The 12,106-nt window shown below is 40.8% G+C and overlaps 1 pseudogene; it reads left to right on the top strand.

The window, feature by feature from the left end:
- The first annotated feature begins 6,537 nt into the window (after nt 1-6,537).
- Nucleotides 6,538-8,191, top strand: LOC119523217 (annotated as a pseudogene).
- The last annotated feature ends 3,915 nt before the right edge of the window (nt 8,192-12,106 follow it).

Here is a 12,106-nt window from a genome sequence, read left to right as displayed (position 1 = left end):
GTACAACATTATAACATTAACAAGTAGCACAGAGTGGCCTTCAAGAAGCATGTCCCTTGGGCACTAAAAGATATCTAGAAACTTGCCATGAAGGAAATGGAAATGCCAGATGTGCACATTGACACCAGGATTAACAAAGCTGTCTGGGCCAGAGGAATAAGAAATGCTCCATACCGCACCTGTTTACAGTTTTCCAGAAAATGTAATGGGGATGAAGATTCATCAAACCAGCTCTATACATGGGTTACCTATGTATCTGTCACCATTTTCAAAAACCTACAGTCAATGTGGCTAAATCTAACAGCTGATTATCAAATAAAATTATAAAATAACTGCCAAAAATAATCCAGCAAGGAACAAATCTGTTTTTTTTAAGGTGAGGACACCTACGAAATTTTCATTGACTGATTCAGTCATTTGTTAATTCACTTATTAAAGAAACATTTATTGACTGCCTAGAATATATATGCAAGTCATCATGATATGAGATGGAGGTTGTAAACAATGTAAAAATCATGATTCCTATCATCAAAAAATTCACAATTTAGAGATAGATATGCAAAAAATTATATAATTTCAACAAGTGATGTTAATGTTAGTATGAATAAAATGCTGTGGAAAAACAGTAGGAGCAATTAATACTGCTTGGTGGTGTTAGTGTTAGGAGGGAAAGGCGATGAAGTATAAAGTGGCTTGGTTAAATGTATGTGTTGAATCCTAGCCCTCCCACTTTGCTAGCTTTTGTGACTTAAGGCCAGTTATTAACCTCTGCAAGTCTCAGTTTGCTCATATATAAAATTAGGAATGTCATAACAGGTTTGCATATGAATCAGTCAATATATTTTCAGTTGCAAGTAACAGCCCAACTCAGGATGGCTTAAACAATAAAGAAATGTATTGGCTTTTGTATCTAGAAGCTGAGAGAAAGAGAAAGCCAGTAATTCTGGTTCTGTTTCCCTGTAGTTTTTTTCGTTTTTAATAAATGTTGTTTTTAAACTTGCAAAATTTACAAACACTCTATACCCATCAAGCAACAACTCCCCCCCCCCCATCTCATGGTAACCTCTAATCTACTTTCTTCTCCTACGAATTTGCAATTCCTAGATACTTCATATAAACATAATCACACAATATTTGTCCTTTTGTCCGGCTTATTTCACTCAACATAATGATTTCAAGGTTCATTCATGTCATAATATGTATCAGAACTTCATTCCTTTTTATGGCTCAATAATATTCCATCGCATATATATACCCCATTTTGTTTATCCATTCATCTGTTAATGAATACAGGTTGTTTCTACCTTTTAGCTAATATGAATGATGCTGCTATAAACATTGGTGTACAAATATCTGTTTGAGTCTCTATTTTCAATTCCTTTTTACATACTTAGGAGTTAAATTGCTGGGTCATATGGTAATGGTAATTCTATGTTTAACTTTTTGAGGAACCACCAAATAGTTTACCACAGTGGCTGTACAATTTTATAATGCCACCAACAAGATATTTCCATTTCTAGAAAAAAAAAAAAACTATTGGGATTTTGATACGCACTGCATTGAATCTGTAGTTTGTATTGCAGAGTCTTGCCATCTGTTCTAGTTTGCTAAAGCTGCCATTATGCAAAATACCAGAAATGGATTGGCTTTTATAAAGGGGATTTATTAGGTTACAAATTTACAGTCCTAAGGCCATAATGTCCATGCTAAGGCATCAACAAGAGGATACCTTCACTGAAGAAAGGCCAATGGCGTCTGGAACACCTCTGTCAGCTAGACAATCAAGAGGTTCCACCCAACAAGACTGGGTTAAAAGATCATGGCTTTTCTGAGGTCCATAACAGTTTCAAACCAGCACACCATCTTAACAATATTTGTCTTCCAATCCGTGAACATGTGTTGTCTTTCTATTTATTTAGTTCTTCTTTAATTTCTTTCAGCAATGTTTTGAAATTTTCAGTGTGTAAGTATTTTACCTCCCTGGTAAAATTTATTCCTAGTATTGTAAGTGGAATTGTTTTCTTAATTTCCATTTCAGATCATTCATTGCTGGTGTATAGAAACACAACTGATTTTTGGGTGCTAATCTTGTACCCCACAACTTGACTGAATTTTGTTATTAGCTCTAATTAGTATTCTTGTGGATCCTCTTGGATTTTCTGGATAAAGGAGCATGTCATCTACAGAGATAGTTTTACTTCTTTCTTTCCATTTTATACACTGTTTGTCCTTGACAAATTGTTCTGGCTAGAACTACCAGTACAATGCTGAACAGCAGTGGTGAAAGCGAGCATCCTTGTCTTGTTCCTGATGTTAGGGGTAAAGATTTCTATCTTATGCCACTGGGGGTAATGTTGGCTATGAGCTTTTCATAAATGCCTTTTATGCTAAGGAATTTTCCTTATATTATTATTTTTCAGACACTTCATCATGAAAGGTTGCTTGATTTTGTCAAATGCCTTTTCTGTCAATTAAGATGATCGTGTGGTTTTTTTCTTCATTCTATTAATGTGGTGAATTAAATTGGTTGATTTTCTTATATTGAATGACCCTTGCATTCCTGGGATAAATCCCACTTGGTCAAGGTGATGTTGGATATGAGTTGCTAGTACTCTGATGAGGAATTTTGTGTCAATATTCATAGGGGAAATTGGTCTGTAATTTTCTTTCCTTGTGATATCTTCATCTGAATCTGGTATCAGGGTAATGCTGGCCTCATACAATGAGTTAAGAAGTGTTCCCTCCTCTTCAATGTTTTGAAAGTTTGAGAAGTATGGCTGTTAATTCTTTGAACGTTTGGTAGAATTTGCCAGAGAGGCCATTTGGTCCTGTACTTTTGTTTGTTGGGAGGTTTTTGATTACTGATTCAATCTCTTTACTTGCTATGGGTCTGTTGAGATTTTCAAAATCTTTGAGTCGGTTTAGAGAGAGAAAGTTAAGGAAGCAAGAGCTGAAAGCAATGAAACCGGAAGAGAAGGGAGAGACTAGCAGACTCCACCATGTTCCTTGTCTGTCATGTGGCAGAGGAGCCAAGGATTATTGGTAGCCAGTGTTTGGGGAAAAAGCATCGCCTTAGTGATTCCTTGATTTAGACATTTTCCTGGCCTCAAAACTGTGAGTGAATAAATTCCCATTGTTTAAGCCAATCCATTCCATGGTATCTGCTTTAAGCAGCCTAGGAAACTAACACATGCCCAAGAGTGTACTTACTATCTTTCCTTCAAAACCTGTTTACTGCCTATATCCACTTTCTCATTGGATTTCACCATTATCTACCGTCCCAAGCCAGAAACCATGATGTTATCAAAGACTCACCCTCTTCTCAACCCCTATGTAATTGACCATCAGATCCTGTAGATTCTGATTCCTTATTTTATCTTGTATCTCTTTTTCCTCTTTATACCCTTGGACATTTTTTTTAGTTTAGGCCTTCACACTATTTTCTGCCTGGATTACTGAAATAAACATTGTAATAATCAGGACTCTGGGTTCTCAGTGCAAAAAACCCAACTACAAGCAGCTAAATCAAAAAAAAAAATAATAATAACAAGAGGAGGGGGAAGATGAAGAATTTATTGGTTCATGTAACTGAGAAATCTGAAGAGTAGAATCTCTTCCGTGCATGTCTGAATGCAAAGGTTGATATGGTACCACCAGGGGCCCTATTTCCCCACCCTTTGTCTATAATAGGGAGCTCCTCATAGTAGGAAATTGGCCACTGTTAGCCCTGAGCCTACACGAGCTCTTTAGCTTGTAATTCCTTAAAAGAGTCAAGCATCTTTCCTGATAACTTCAGCAAAGCCATTTTGTCAACTATGTTGGGGTGCAATTCCAATCCAAACACTGTGGTCTGAGTGGAGTAGGGGGTAGGGATAAGGTAGAGCTATTCTGATTGTCTAGGTCTGGGGGACACTTGTCCACCTACGGGCATATAGGCCCCACCTGAATCATGCAGACTGACTGGAATGGTTGGACAAAGAACATGTGGACACTACAGTCTCCTAACGGACCTCCTTGTACCAGTCTGGTCTCTTTCAATCCATTCTGTACACTGTCTTTAGAGAAGAATAAGATGAGATTATGAAAATGTTCTTGGTTTAAAATACTTCAGAAGTTTCCCCCAACACTACTTTCAGCATAAAGTCAAATGCCTTAATTTGGGACTCAAGGTCCTTCCTGATCTGACCTCTGCCCACTTCCTTAGGAAAATCTTTTTTTTAAATGCAATTTTATTGAGATACATTCACACACCATACAAACCTCCAAAGTATACAATCAATGGCTTAGGGGATCATCACATAGTTGTGCATACATCCCCATGATCAATTTTAGAACATTTTCATTACTCCAGAAATGAAATAAAAAGAAAAAAGGAAACCCAAATCCTTCTAGACCAATCCTCCCCCTGCCCCTCCATTATTGACCCATAGTATTGGTGGGTACATTTGTTACTTTCCCAAGCAACATCTTATTCCACTTACCCACATGCACACCAAACTTTCAGACATCAAATTTCTTAACACATTATTTTGGCAACCTGTGCCTTATTCAAGTATTATTCTTTCTTTCTAGATTTCCTCCCCCATTTTTGTTATATCCTGTAAATTAATTTTCACCCTTGAAACTAAGTTTAAGGGTCATGTCTTATGGGAAGCCCTTTCTCTCTTCCAAGTTTGATTTATACATGTTTTCTCAGCTCTCGTAGCATTCTGTGATCAACTCTCTAATAGCACTTTTGTCAAGCTGTAATGCTAGTTTACATGTCTGCTTCCATTTTACTGTGTCCTCTTCTGTAGTCAATAACCAAGTTCTCTTCAATGTTTGCATCCTTAGTACTTGGCAGAACCTGACTCATAGTGGGAAGCTGTGCCAGTTTGAATGTATTATGTCCCCCAAATGCTATTATCTTTGATGTAATCTTGTGTGGGCAGACTTATCGGTGTTAATTAGATTGTAATTCTTTGAGTGTTTCCATGGAATGTGCCCCACCCAACTGTGGGTGATGACTCTGATTAGATATTTCCATGGAGGCATGGCCCCACCCATTCAGGGTGGGCCTTGATCAGTGGAATTATATAAATAAGCTGACAGGCAGAGGGAACTCAGTGCAGCTGTGAGTGACGTTTTGAATAGGAGCTACTGCCAAGAGGGACACTTTGAAGAAAGCACAGGAGCTGCAGATGAGAGACAGTTTGAAGATGGCCATTGAAAGCAGACTCTTGCTCCAGAGAAGCTAAGAGAGGACAAACACCCCAAGAGCAACTGAGAGTGACATTTTGAGGAACTGCAGCCTAGAGAGGAACGTCCTGGGAGAAAGCCATTTTGAAACCAGAACTTTGGAGCAGATGCCAGCCACGTGCCTTCCCAGCTAACAGAAGTTTTCTGGACACCATTGGCCATCCTCCAGTAAATGTACCCGATTGCTGATGACTTACCTTGGACACTTTATGGCCTTAAGACTGTAACTGTGTAACCAAATAAACCCCCTTTTATAAAAGCCAATCAATCTCTGGTGTTTTGCATTCCAGCAGCATTAGCAAACTAGAACAGAAGCAGATAAATACTTCAAAGAACTTAACACTTAGCACTTCTCTGGACACTTCCATTAAATGCAAAAAGACAACTTGCACCATCTTTGCTTTCAAAACTATTTGTGGAGGACATTATTACTTGGATTTAATATTATGAAACCATCTACTTTTCAGTACCTTATTCAAATTGGATGATTAATAAGTTACACTGTAATTGAAGTACTTATAAAACTGAATTATATTGACAATCCATTTAATGGGACCCCTGACTCTATTGTGAGATCCCAGAGTGCAGGGACCATATTTTCATTATTTTTCTGCAGATAACATGTGGCACACAAAAGGTTCTCACTGAATGTTTATTTAATAAATGAACATACAACACATCTGTTTTTCTATTTAACCTCAAACCTCTTTGTAATAGAGCTCAGAATGTTTTCTTTTTTTTTGCCATACAACTTGTTGCCCTCTCCTTTGCACCTCCTCCAAGCCCCTTTCATATTTATCTGTTTACTCTCCGATTTGTTTCTTTCCTATGTAGTAGGTGGGGGTGGGTATCTTCTTGCCTCCATTTCCCCTGATTTCAAATTAAAGGATAAGGACAGCTAAAGGGGAGTCATATATCAAGAGTCCAACCCAGGAAAGTCATGGCACCGTTATGTCCATCAGATTCTAGTGAGGATGAAGCAGACTTGCAGGCACATCTTAGAAGATTCAGGAAACAAGACAAGGGATTTTTCAGTCCCTAGCTATGACATTACTGGCAATATGAATATTTTAAGAAAGTCATTGTGGTCACCACTTCTTCTGCTTATAAAAGTAATAAGATATGGGCGGGTCTCAGCGGATCTCACGGGGCTCACCTCCACGGTACACTCTGCACAACAACTTGGTGCAGAGAGACGGGTGAGCTCTGAGCAGACCCAGGGAAAGCCCAGTCGACGCGGGTGGGAGCTGCGTCCAGTTGTTTTCACTTGTTAGTTCCTGAAGTAAACAAATTGAAAAGATGAGTAAACTGAAACAGTTGAGGCAGGAAGCAGAACAACTGCAAAATCACGTCCAGGATGCTAGGAAAGCAGGTAAAGATGCCACGCTTGTTTAGATCACATCAAATGTGGACTCTGGGTCGAATACAAATGCGAACAAGACGTACACTGAGGGGTCACCTAGCTAAAATGTATGCTACGCACTGGGGTTATGATTCAAGGGTACTAGTCAGTGCTTCCCAAGATGGAAAATTAATTATTTGGGATAGCTATGTAATAAATAAGAGTCATGCTATTCCTTTGAGATCCTCCTGGGTGATGGCCAGTGCTTATGCTCCCTCTGGCAATTATGTTGCTTGTGGAGGCCTGGACAATATCTGCCCTATATAAGACTTAAAAACCAGGGAGGGAAATGTGAGTGTGAGCGGAGAGTTACTAGGTCACACAGGCTACTTGCCCCACTGTCGTTTTTTAGATGACAGCCAAATTGTTACAAGTTCAGGAGATCCAACTTGTGCTTTATGGGACATTGAAACTGCCCAGCAGACCACCACATTCACTGGGCATTCTGGAGATGTGATGAGTCTTTCTCTAAGTCCTGACATGAGGACTTTCATTTCTGTTGCTTGCGATGCCTCTTCCAAACTATGGGATATTCAAGACGGAATGTGTAAACAGTCTTTCACTGGACACGTTGGATATTAATGCCATCAGTTTTTTTCCCAAATGGACATGCCTTTGCCACTGGCTCTGATGATGCCACACGCCAGCTCTTTGACCTTCATGCAGACCAAGAGTTATTATTGTATTCTCATGACAATATCTGTGGAATCACATCTATCTTTAGCCTTCTCAAAAGGTGGGCACCTTCTGTTAGCTGGTTATGATGACTTTAATTGTAATGTATGGGACATGCTAAAAGGAGATCATGCAGGTGTCCTTGCTGGTCATGACAACCGTGTCAGCAGTTTAGGTGTGTTCCAGTTTGCTAGTGCGGCTGTTATGCAAAATACCAGAAATGGATTGGCTTTTATAAAGGGGGGTTATTTGGTTACAAATTTAAAGTTCTACAGCCATAAAAGTGTCCAAATTAAGGCATCAACACCAAGTATACTTTCACTGAACGAAGGCCAATGGTGTCCAGAAGAACTCTATTAGCTGGGAAGGCATGTGGCTGGTGTCTGCTGATCCTGGGTTGTGTTCCAGCTCCTCTCTCAGCTCCTGTGCACAAAATGTTGTTCTTGGGGCATTTGTCTTCTCTCAGCTTCTCTGGAGCAAACTCTGGGCTAGCCTCTCCAAAGTTTCAGCAAAAATCTGCTTTCAGCAGCCAAAATGTCAGTCTCAGCTGCTCTGAGGTCCTTCTGTTTGTGAACTGTTTTATAGGACTCCAGTGATTAAATCAAGGCCCACCCTGAATGGGCAGTGTCTACGTTTCCGTGGAAATAATTCAATCAGATGTTTTACCCATAGTTGATTGAGTCACATCTCCATGGAAACATTCAATCAAAGGAGTCCAACCTAATCAGCACTAATACGTCTGCCCCTACAAGACTGCATTAAAGAATATGGCTTTTGGTGGGATGTAATATGTGCAAACCAGCACAAGGTGTAACTGATGATGGCTTGACTGTGGCAACAGGTGTTTGGGATGGTTTTTGTAGACTCTGGAATTAATAGTCTTACACATTTTGTTCTCCACTGTTATCTGGAGAAATCAGTGCTACAGCCTACAGCTGTGAAAAAAAAATTCTACCTTATATTTGCAGGTGAAGGTTTTTCTATTAAGATTATTGTATACAAAAAGCTTTCGGTAAACTACTAGAAAAAAAAGTGGAAAAAAACACACAAGGCAAAGATGCTACCTGAGATCAAAAGGACCAGTGTATCCATCCTAGAGTAATTTGGGCAGACATTAAAAAATATATTTACAGCCTCCCCCTCCCCAGCCCCGAGGATCTGGGGGAAGGTGCGGATGTGTTGGACATCCTCACCGGGACTGGTGTTGATGTTGTCATAAACATTGGGACTGGCGGTTTGATGTGCTGAGCCCTCGAGCATGGGACTTGCCCTTATGAGGCTCATTACCACAAAGGAGAGTCTAAAGTTGTACGTAATGGTGCCTAAGAGTCTCCCCCTGAGTACCTCTTTGTTGCTCAGATGTGGCCCTCTCTCTCTCTAACTGAGCCATCTCGACAGGTGAACTCGCTGCCCTCCCCCCTACGTGGGACCTGACTCCCAGGGATGTAAATCTCCCTGGCAACGCAGAGTATGACTCCTGGGGATGAATGTGGACCCGGCATCGTGGGACTGAGAGTATCTTCTTGACCAAAAGGGGGATGCAAAATGAGATGAAATAGTTTCAGTGGCTGAGAGATTCCAAATGGAGTCGAGAGGTCACTCTGGTGGACATTCTTATGCACTATATAGATAACACCTCTTAGGCTTTAATGTATTGGAATAGCTAGAAGTAAATACCTGAAACTACCAAACTCCAACCCAGCAGTCTGGACTCCTGAAGACAATTATATAATAATGTAGATTACAAGGGGTGACAGTGTGATTGTGAAGACCTTGTGGATGACACCCCCTTTAGCTAGCGTATGGATGAGTGGAGGAATGGGGATAAAAACTAAAGGACAGACCACAGAGCAATCTGTCTTTGGGCATACTTCATACAACACTCATGAAAACGAACTGCTGAGATCAGCGAAATCTGTTTTTGCGGCCAGCGGACCCGCGCCCCTCCCTGCCAGGCTCAGTCCCGGGGGAGGACGGGCTGTCAGCTCCGGGAAGGAGAAGGGAGAACTGCAGTGGCTGCTCTTATCGGAAACTCATTCTACTGATTCAAACTCCAACCATAGATAGACTGAGACCAGACACCAGAGACTCTGAGAGCAGCCAGCCCAGCAGAGAGGAGACAGGCATAGAAAAAAAACAACACGAAAAACTCCAAAATAAAAGCAGAGGATTTTTGGAGTTCTGGTGAACACAGAAAGGGGAAGGGTGGAGCTCAGGCCTTGAGGCGCATATGCAAATACCGAAGCAAAGCTGATCTCTCTGCCCTGTGGACCTTTCCTTAATGGCCCTGGTTGCTTTGTCTATTAGCATTTCAATAACCCATTAGATCTCTGAGGAGGGCCGTTTTTTTTTTTTTTTTTTTTTTTAAATCCTTTTTGCTTTTTCTAAAACAATTACTCTAAGAAGCCCAATACAGAAAGCTTCAAAGAATTGCAATTTGGGCACGTCAAGTCAAGAGCAGAACTAAGAGAGCTCTGAGACAAAAGGCAATAATGCATTGGCTGAGAAAATTCACTAAACAACACAACTTCCCAATAAAAGGGGGGTGTCCGCTCACAGCCACCATCCTGGTGGACAGGAAACACTCCTGCCCATCGCCAGCCCCATAGCCCAGAGCTGCCCCAGACAACCCAGTGTGACGGAAGTGCTTCAAATAACAGGCACACACCACAAAACTGGGCGTGGACATTAGCCTTCCCTGCAACCTCAGCTGAATGTCCCAGAGCTGGGAAGGTGGAGCAGTGTGAATTAACAAAGCCCCATTCAGCCATCATTTGAGCAGACTGGGAGCCTCCCTACACAGCCCAGCAGCCCAGAACTGCCCTGGGGGGACGGCACTCACCTGTGACATAGCACAGTCATCCCTCAACAGAGGACACGGGGTGCACAGCCTGGAAGAGGGGCCCACTTGCAAGTCTCAGGAGCCATACGCCAATACCAAAGACTTGTGGGTCAGTGGCAGAGACAAACTGTGGCAGGACTGAACTGAAGGATTAGACTATTGCAGCAGCTTTAAAACTCTAGGATCATCAGGGAGATTTGATTGTTAGGGCCAACCCCCCTCCCTGACTGCCCAGAAACACGCCCCACATACAGGGCAGGCAACACCAACTAAACACGCAAGCTTGGTACACCAATTGGGCCCCACAAGACTCACTCCCCCACTCACCAAAAAGGCTAAGCAGGGGAGAACTGGCTTGTGGAGAACAGGTGGCTCGTGGACACCACCTGCTGGTTAGTTAGAGAAAGTGTACTCCACGAAGCTGTAGATCTGATAAATTAGAGATAAGGACTTCAATAGGTCTACAAACCCTAAAAGAACCCTATCAAGTTCAGCAAATGCCACGAGGCCAAAAACAACAGAAAATTATAAAGCATATGAAAAAACCAGACGATATGGATAACCCAAGCCCAAGCATCCAAATCAAAAGACCAGAAGAGACACAGCACCTAGAGCAGCTACTCAAAGAACTAAAGATGAACAATGAGACCATAGTACGGGATATGAAGGAAATCAAGAAGACCCTAGAAGAGCATAAAGAAGACATTGCAAGACTAAATAAAAAAATGGATGATCTTATGGAAATTAAAGAAACTGTTGACCAAATTAAAAAGATTCTGGACACTCATAGTACAAGACTAGAGGAAGTTGAACAACGAATCAGTGACCTGGAAGATGACAGAATGGAAAATGAAAGCATAAAAGAAAGAATGGGGAAAAAAATTGAAAAACTCGAAATGGACCTCAGGGATATGATAGATAATATGAAACGTCTGAATATAAGACTCATTGGTGTCCCAGAAGGGGAAAAAAAGGGTAAAGGTCTAGGAAGAGTATTCAAAGAAATTGTTGGGGAAAACTTCCCAAATCTTCTAAACAACATAAATACACAAATCATAAATGCTCAGCGAACTCCAAATAGAATAAATCCAAAAAAACCCACTCCGAGACATATACTGATCACACTGTCAAACATAGAAGAGAAGGAGCAAGTTCTGAAAGCAGCAAGAGAAAAGCAATTCACCACATACAAAGGAAACAGCATAAGACTAAGTAGTGACTACTCAGCAGCCACCATGGAGGCGAGAAGGCAGTGGCACGATATATTTAAAATTCTGAGTGAGAGGAATTTCCAGCCAAGAATACTTTATCCAGCAAAGCTCTCCTTCAAATTTGAGGGAGAGCTTAAATTTTTCACAGACAAAGAAATGCTGAGAGAATTTGCTAACAAGAGACCTGCCCTACTGGAGATACTAAAGGGAGCCCTACAGACAGAGAAACAAAGACAGGACAGAAAGACTTGGAGAAAGGTTCAGTACTAAAGAGATTCGGTATGGGTACAATAAAGGATATTAATAGAGAGAGGGAAAAATATGGCAAACAAAAAACCAAAGGATAAGATGGCCGATTCAAGAAATGCCTTCACGGTTTTAACGTTGAATGTAAATGGATTAAACTCCCCAATTAAAAGATATAGATTCGCAGAATGGATCAAAAAAAATGAACCATCAATATGTTGCATACAAGAGACTCATCTTAGACACAGGGACACAAAGAAACTGAAAGTGAAAGGATGGAAAAAAATATTTCATGCAAGCTACAGCCAAAAGAAAGCAGGTGTAGCAATATTAATCTCAGATAAAATAGACTTCAAATGCAGGGATGTTTTGAGAGACAAAGAAGGCCACTACATACTAATAAAAGGGGCAATTCAGCAAGAAGAAATAACAATCATAAATGTCTATGCACCCAATCAAGGTGCCACAAAATACATGAGAGAAACACTGGCA

This window comes from Choloepus didactylus, chromosome X (genome assembly GCF_015220235.1).
Source record: "Choloepus didactylus isolate mChoDid1 chromosome X, mChoDid1.pri, whole genome shotgun sequence".
NCBI classification, from domain to species: domain Eukaryota; kingdom Metazoa; phylum Chordata; class Mammalia; order Pilosa; family Megalonychidae; genus Choloepus; species Choloepus didactylus.
Note: the sequence above shows the minus strand (reverse complement) of the source record. Positions and strands in the feature narration are given on the sequence as shown.